Source organism: Sciurus carolinensis, chromosome 1 (assembly GCF_902686445.1).
Source record: "Sciurus carolinensis chromosome 1, mSciCar1.2, whole genome shotgun sequence".
Classification (NCBI taxonomy): Eukaryota; Metazoa; Chordata; class Mammalia; order Rodentia; family Sciuridae; genus Sciurus; species Sciurus carolinensis.
In genome coordinates, this window is record NC_062213.1 from 101,366,070 (window position 1) to 101,374,738 (window position 8,669).

Here is an 8,669-nt window from a genome sequence, read left to right on the forward strand (position 1 = left end):
GAGCCAGGATACTCGTTTTGTTTCAGAGAGGTACTGAGGTCAGGTGGATCTGAAGCTTCATTATTTTCCTTGCCAGGCCAGTTTTCTTTGGTCCTGGTCTGCAATGTGCAGCCATAGATTTGCAGGTAGATTGGTAGGAGAGGATCACGAGCACCTCACAGACATCACTACAACCTGTTCCCAGTAGGGGTCAGTCAGACCTCAGTCTTTAAAGGGTTCATGTCACTCCTTGTGCGGTATCCTTGCAAATTGTATGTATTGCCCAATGCTTTCCCTGCTTCTTTGCATGTGATTGAAGTTTTACAAAATCATTGTGGAGGTATGTTGTGGTTCTTGGGTCCCGACTGAGTTTCTCTACTTCCTCCAAGAAGGCTTTTCTTTAATTAAACATTCCAGTTTTCCTTCCTCCATACTTTGCTATAGTTTTCAATCCTAAGGAGCACAAATGATTTTTTCCTCCAGAGATTATAGGTTGAATCCTGTGTTCAGTCTGAGAGTTATATCCTCATGTAAACTGCCAGTGACCAACGTACATGATGGAGAACTGACCCAGTGATTCAGACAGCAGAGAGCATCTCTCTCCACAATTTCCAGAAACATCAGTCTTTGAACAAGAACCCTGGGAGGCAGCAGCTTCATAGAGTATGTATAGAAAAAAATCAGTTCTTCTTTCCTCTCATTCAAGGTGGACTTAAACTTTTCCTCAGATAAGCCTTTGAAATTCATTAAGTCAGTTTGTAGGAAAAGCAGAGCTCTGTGATGTCTCGCTGTATCAGAACGTTTCATAATAAAATTAACCATGACGAAATTTATTTTTAAACCTTTGATTCAGTAAGTGACTCTTCATCATGTGACCATCATCTTTCTCTTTTTCCCATTTTGGCTAAGGTGCAATGTGCAAAGGTTTATTCTCAGTGTCACAGCATTTCAGAAACTGAAAAAAAAACTACATGCTGTGAACCGTGAGCACTTCCAGGTGAGCTCTGTATACACTACTCCATTAAATCCTCAAGAGACACTATCCAGAAGGTGGTGGTTTCTCTACAGTAGAGCTGAGGACACTGAGACTTAGCAAGATCACCTGCCCAAAAATACCAGTAGATTGTAGTGGGAACTTGGGCCCCATGTCTGTCTGATTCCTTAGCTAACGTGTTTCTGTTACTGTGCAGCCTGCCCTTTATAGGCAGGGATAGGTGCTCACCCATTCCTGATTCTTTTAGTTAAACAAATGTTTTTGAGATAATTTCAGACATAAACAGAAACATTGCCTCTCTGGGACAAAGAACTCGTAAGGCCTCTGGCATGGGTTCTTGAGGTATTAACCAGTGTACTTGGTCCATGAGAAGAGCCTCATCCATTCTCTCCAGATGGAACTGGACACATTCACCTTTATGCATGAGTCTGAGATGAATGAGAGGAGCATCCTGATTGTACAAGTCTCCATCCTGTGTGGGCTCACTGACCCTAACGTGAATATTGTGAACAGGGCACAGCCATGACTACGGTAGTGGTGCCACCCACTCCGCTTGGACCCATACTCTGTGTACACAGACCACCCTGCAGAAACAGCATGAATATAACCAAGCTACAGCTTGATCTTTTGTTGAAGACTTTCCCACCTTGCCACTAGTAGCATGTTATAATAGTTTAGAAGATTGAAACATGGCTTCAATATCTCCTTTCATTGCAGAGGATCTCCTAGTGTGAGCCTTGATAAATGTCAGCAGGGTTCCTCCCTGCTAAAAGCAGGCGACAGAAAACCTAACACAATTCTTACTGTGTTTTAAACTATTCATTGCCCATGACCTGGATGGTAGACCTGGCTCTGTAGTCATTCACAGGAGTGGCAGAGAAAGTGAGTCCACATTGAATTAAGGCCATTTCAGACAAAACTGCCCCAAAGTCCTTCAGTCCGAGTTTGAAGTAGTTTCAATGGAATGTCCACGTGGTAAGGTCAGACTTCCCCAAAGGGCTTGACAGATATTATCACTTTTCTTAATAGACAGTAAATGAAGGAGGGGCTGGAGGTTTGGACACAGTGGGAACAGACAGTATATACAATGATGATTTAGGGATTCAGTCTCCAAGAAGTAAAGGAGTAGATTAAAGAAAAGCAGGCTTTTTTGTGTGATATCATTAGACTAAATGAAGAAATCATGTAAAGAAATGAGTCAGGATGTCAGGGGTTGGATACATAAAGAGTTTTCCTTCCCACCAAAATTAATGACAGAATGGCTGGAAGTAAGCATGCCCTACCAGACACTTGAGAAGAAACTGCCCAAGTTGTAAGATGTGGAAAATGTAAGGATTATGGACTATCTCTTCACAGTTCCATACACTGAGATTCTGTAGCGTACGTGGCCCCTGTATTTACAGTTAGGGGCCAGCTCCTCTGCTGCCTTGCTTATAGCTGCTAACAGCCTCCAGGTGGCAGTAGACTGTATGTGTGTATGGGTGGGTGGTACATAGGCCATGAGGACTCATAGGCTTCCAAAATCCAGAAAAGGCCCCATAACTAGGAATGTCATGCAGCTACTCGACACCCCTTTTCATGGTATCCTGGATTCTTGAGGTACCATTTCTTTCCATGATCTTTTCTCCCTGTGGTTAGAGATCACTCACTCTTTTATTTCAACCATGATTGGAGTCTCTATAGAATGTTCTGTCTATGAAAAGTGACTGAGGTTACTTTGACCTTGACCTCATTTGTCCCTTCAAAGCCATCTTTCTCAAGTGGATGATTTCTCTTTCGGGACACTCTTTTCTGGCCCCTGCCTTTTTTTGTTGTTGTTGTTCTTATTTAGTAATACATGACAGTACAATGTATTTTGGCGAATTGTACATTCATAGAGCATAACTTAATCTGTTTAGGATCCTACTCTTGTGATTGTACATGATGCATATTTACCCTGGTTATGTATTCAAATACAAGACTAGGATTGTTATGTTCAGTTAATTCTACTGTCTTTCCTGTTCCTCTACCCCTTCCCACCCAGTCATTTCCCTTGGTTTAATCCAAAGGATTTCTCTTATTCCCCTCTCCAACCTCCCCTGTTTTGGGTTAGCATCCACAAATCAGAAAGAACATTCAACCTTTGGTTTTGGGGGATTGGCTTATTTCCCTTAGCACGATCTCTCCAGTTCCATTCATTTACTGGCAAATGCCATTATTTTATTTTTCTTTATGGCTGAGTAATATTCCATTATGTATTTATATCACATTTTCTTTATTCATTCATCTGTTGAAGTACACCTAGGTTGTTGCCATAGCCTGGCTACTATGAGTTGAGCTACTATAAACATTGATGTGGCTGTATGACTATAGTATGCTATTTTTAAGTTCTTTAGGTATAGACTGAGGAGTGGGTAACTGAGTGAAATGGCAGTTCCATTCCAAGCTTTCTAAGGAATCTCCATACTGCTTTCAGTGGTTGCTATAATTTAAAGTCCCACCAACAATGTATGTGAGTACCTTTCTCGCCACATCCTCACCAACATTTATTGTTACTTGTATTCTTTATAATTCCCGTTCTGCCTGGAGTGAGATGGAATCTCAATGTAGTTTTAATTTGCATTTGTCTACTTGCTAGAGATGTTAAAGCAGTTTTTCATATTTTTTTGACCATTCATATTTCTTCTTCTGTCAAGTGTTTGTTCAGTTCCTTTGCCCATTTATTGATCGGGTTATTTATTTTTTCTGGTGTTAAGTTTTTTAAGATCTTTATATATCCTGGAAACTAATTATTTATCTGAGGTGCATGTGGTAAAGATTTTTTTCCCATTCAAAGACTCCCTCTTCACATTTTTTATTGTTTCTTTTGCTGTGAAGAAGCTTTTCAGTTTGACACCATCCGTTTATTGATTCATGCCTTCTTAGCATCCCAGGTGCACACACCAAAGGTGACATGTCCATGAGACACGTGACCTCTCTCTGTGCCTGGATCACTAGATGGTTTTCCCCACAGGCAGGGACATAAGAAATGGGTATTCTAGGATTGCTAAACAAAGAGAGACCTGGGGTAGTTACTTCTCCTTTCAGGTCCCTCTGAGAAGACCGGTCTCCTAGGACCTTTGAGTAGACACATGATCCCCAACATTGTTGTGGTGCAAGCTTCAAGATGCACACCTGGATTTAAATTCCCAAAGGAGTAGTTTTCAGGGGACACCATTGGGTTACCAGTTCAACTGTGGTGATGGTGGATCCAGGCTGAACCTTGCTTCCACTGTAGTAGCTGTGTAACCAACACCGATTCTGGAAAACAGGGGGTGCTCTTCCCAGGTACAGAAGGAAAGGGAATGTGTAAGCTCTGATCCATGTGTTGGTTGTCAGGGTGTTGTCGGGGGTGGAGATGATGGGCCTCTCCATGTTCTCTCAGGGTCAGACTGAAAGCTGAGATTCTCCCACATGGTGAGGTGAGCCAGATCCTGAGGTTTAGGGTCAGATATGTGCTCAGGTCCTGGGCTAGCCTTGGCCAGGTGGATATCTTAGGTGCTTCATGGTTTCACTAGTCAAAATATTTCCATGGTGCCAATTCAATTAAAAAAATAGTTTAATGAAAGCTTTGACTGTGTAATCTCAAATCCTTAGATACTTCTGGAGATTTGATAAATGTGATTCTACAAAGACATTTTCATTTGATATAGAACAATTTTTCAGTAGTAGTATAAATCCTGGGCCTATATGGATATGACATATCCAGCTCATTTTTCTCCTTTCGTCCTCTCTTTGAAATAAAGTGAAACCTTCACACAGAAAGTGCACAAACTGCTCTACTTGATGATTCCACATTCAGCCCCTCCTTTCCATTTATCTGTCTCCATGGCCATGTCTTCCTTGTCCTCATAAGGATCCATTTCAGCTCAAAAGTGAAGACTGAGCTTTCAGCCCCTCTTGCCCACTTAATCTGGGTTGTGTTCATCTTTACTCTCTGTCTCTCTCAATATCAGCTTCTGGAGCATCTGGTTCACATGTCAGGTGCTATATTTATCTGACAGATGTGAGCACCCTTGCACCCAAGAGGAAGCTCTGAGGGTCATGCAAGATAAGAACCATCTGTTCCTCACTTGGAGTACTCCCTGGAATGGGCTTGGTATGTGTCAGTGGTGTGTAGTTCTTGAAGCACATGTGCTAATTTTGGGAGGTTTACCATGTTTTCTTCCTCTGGACTTTCTTGGTTGCTCCCACAGTCCTGGCCAAGACTTGGCCCACAGGCTCAGTTGCTCTCCAGCTTACCTTCCACAGATGCCAGAGCACAAAGCCAGCTTTAAGCAGGAGTTTGTGAGCAGGGTTAGTTTGACTCCTGTTTTTTCTCACACCCTTCACACTGTGATTGGGTGTTGGTGTCTAACAGGGCATCTGTTTTTCAAACATCTCTCTCTCTTCTCATGTTTCTGAATTATTTTTAATTTCTACTGGCCAGAATATCATTTAAAGAGTTATACAATCCCTCACATAAACATTCGTACTTATGTATTCATCAGATGTATCCATCATGTTAGCCTTATATAGTAGTTATATTAGTAATAATGTCTTTATATAAAATAAGTCAAACTTTTATGCAAGATTTAAAATTTTCCAGGGATGATTCTTCCCCAGTGCTTTACTTTCATATAGGTTTTCTTCTATTTTGATTTTGCTTGACTTTTATAATCTCTTTGCTAGTAAAAACACTGACTATATCCCTACTAGCATTATTATTTTATATACTTGTGAGCTATAGGTGTCAATAGCTTCCATTTTTCTTGAATGTTTTCATCAATTAGAAGTGTCATTGCCTCCTGTCAAGTTTATCATTTCTGGATATGTCAGAAGCATCAACAAAATGAAAATATCAGTCTCAATAAGCTGCACATCAGTCCTTGGACTTTGTTGAGCAAGGCTGCTTTCTTGATTTGGTGACCCTCTTGGGTCAATAGGTGTGTCACAGAAGGGTCATAGAAAATAATATTTCCTGTTTGTGGTTTTATTTTCAGAACTGAATTAGGATGCTTTCAGTGAAATGAAGAACCCTCCCAAGCTCGAGGGTGATGCCCTTGAAGGCTCAGCTGTCAAAACACCTGGGTTTCAGGTGCATGTCCTCATTGATGCCACAAGTGTCCTGAAAAGAAAGCTACTGTTGAACAAGTGGAGAATAGCACGCAGATTCCCTGGCCTTCAAGCTTCGGGTACAGTGGTGATCACTTGTGTGGCTCTGGGATGCACTTAACACATTTTAGCTCTCATAGTATTTATCTCCTTCTACTGTGATTTCTCTTCACCATTGGTTGCTTCCAACAGCAGATGGAGACTGTCTGGTCTTACCTCTATATTTTATGGTCTCCCACCCTGACAGGCCCTTCCATCTCCATCTCCTGTTTGCATTCTGAATTCTGCTGTGTTCCCACATCTGCTGTGCTGATATTCCCTGTATTAGCCACAGGAAAGCCCAATCAGATCAAGGGTTCCTAATCCTATGAAGAGCATCTTTCAGACACATGCTACCTTCCCTAGAATCCCACACTGTCTAGGATTTTTTGCCTTCTCTTCCCAGCTTTCTTGACTCCACTGACTCTTTCTTCTGCGAACTTGGCCTTCCTAAGTCACTGGCACATGGCTCCTTCTTGGACCTTTCTTGGAAAACAGGACTAAATCAGCCCTGGATTCTTATCTTGGACATACAAAGGAAAAGTGTGAAAACTGATGAGAAAGTGTCCCAATTACAACAACTAAACTTCATTTGGGCTATATATAGGTGAAAGACCCAAACTGGTCTGGAGTCATTTTGTCTTCACCCCTTGGCTCAATCCATTTTCAGTGACTCCTTTTTCTGTTCATTCCTGACCTACATTAGAAGAACTTCCAAGATTTCCTGCAGATTCTTATTTCTATCTAGCCAGGGTGACTGAAGAACCCACATGAGCTCTGTGTTGAAATGGGTGAAATAGCACTATGTAATGACTTCTGGATGTTTTTGAATTATTTGCAAAAAACCATGAAACTAAAGATGATAAAGATCAAGATTCACTGAATTCCAGGTAACAGCATAGTAAGATAGGATAGTAAGAAAGGGTAAAATAAGGGATTCAGGTTGTTGACCATGAGGTCAAAAGTAGCCACATTTCATGACCAAATGTAAAGAAAGACTGCTATTTGCAGTGATGATGTTGACTCTGCCCAATGTGATGAAGCCCTTTAGCAAGGTTATCTTCTGTCTTTTTGGTACTGATAGAGCAAGTCTGACTAAGCAAAACTACCCAATCAGTCTTGATCACTTCTTGCCCTTAAATCACTTGTTAACTTTGTAAGTTCTAAAATCAGGATTAGAGACATACCGTCTTTCTACACTAATGGCGTGAGATCATGGACAGGTATGTCATAGCAAGAAAAGTAAAAGGACTCCCCACCCCAAAAAAAAGGTATTATGTCAAAAAATGAATAGAAAAAGTTCTAGAAGGCACTCTACAATGTAACAGGCTATATTCACTGGCCTGCTGTATGTGTCAATATCAGTCATGCACAAGGTTGACCCACTGCTAGTTTTCTCATTGTGTGCTCCTTCTGTGACTGTACCTTATAGGTGGAGTTGAGCCTCCTCCTTTATCAACTTGTTATCTGCCCAGTACACTGGGCACCGGTGGCTCTCCCCCTCTCTCTCATAACATGGCACCTAAACTGTGTCCGTCAGATGAGAATGGTTTCATTGATCACTTTTGAAGGGAGCACCCTGTTTTGGGACTCCACCCTTCAGCTTTGAATCAGGACCAGCTGATTGCATCTCTTGTTCTTCCCTATCTCAGCAGTCTCAGTGGTGAACTGCAGGAGGAGAAAGAGAATGACCTCCTTCCAGATGAAAAGTATTTTCCACCTTTTGGTCATCCTGATTCATCTGACTCACAAGAACTTCTCAGAAGCTCTGCCCTCCCATGGGATGAGGCTAAAGTCAGCTCTGCTCTGGATGGAGCCAGTGAGTCTTCCTATCATAATGCAGATGAATCCAACTTGTCTCCCTGGTAAAGTGCAAATTCTCTGCACTCCACTCCACTGTCTAGGCTGACATGTGCATGCAGAGCCAGGATACTCGTTTTGTTTCAGAGAGGTGCTGAGGTCAGGTGGATCTGAAGCTTCATTATTTTGCTATTGTCTGGTCAGGTTTCTTTCACTGTGTCCTTTACTGTGCTGGCCATATATATATTTGCATGTAGGCTGCAGTTAGAAAGCAGGGGATCATGAGCACTTCACAGACTCTGGCTGATTGCACCCCTAAAGCATGTCCACTTTTTTCTGCATCCTGACCTATTGGGGCCTAGACTGGGATGTGTGCTTCCCTTTCCTGTTTCTCTTTGTAACAGATTATTTTGAGATAATTTCAAGTATAAATAGAAAATGTGCCCCTCTCTGACAATGAACTCCTAGCCTCTACCACAGATACATGAAGTAGTTAACAATCAGTATACTTTGTCCATGAGAAGAGCCAGTGGCTCATCCAAACCCTCCAGATGAATCTGCAGCTCTGCCAGGGTTTCTATGGAACATGAACCAGGTCCTGGGAAGCCTTTGACTCATCAGTTTCATTCCTCAAGTTCCTGCACTCCCAGGAATGAATATTTGAGACTCTGCCTCAGAAATACCAGCAGGCAGATCTGTGCTCCCACAAGAAGGAAGGGATATGTGCAGATGTACATCTCAAAAG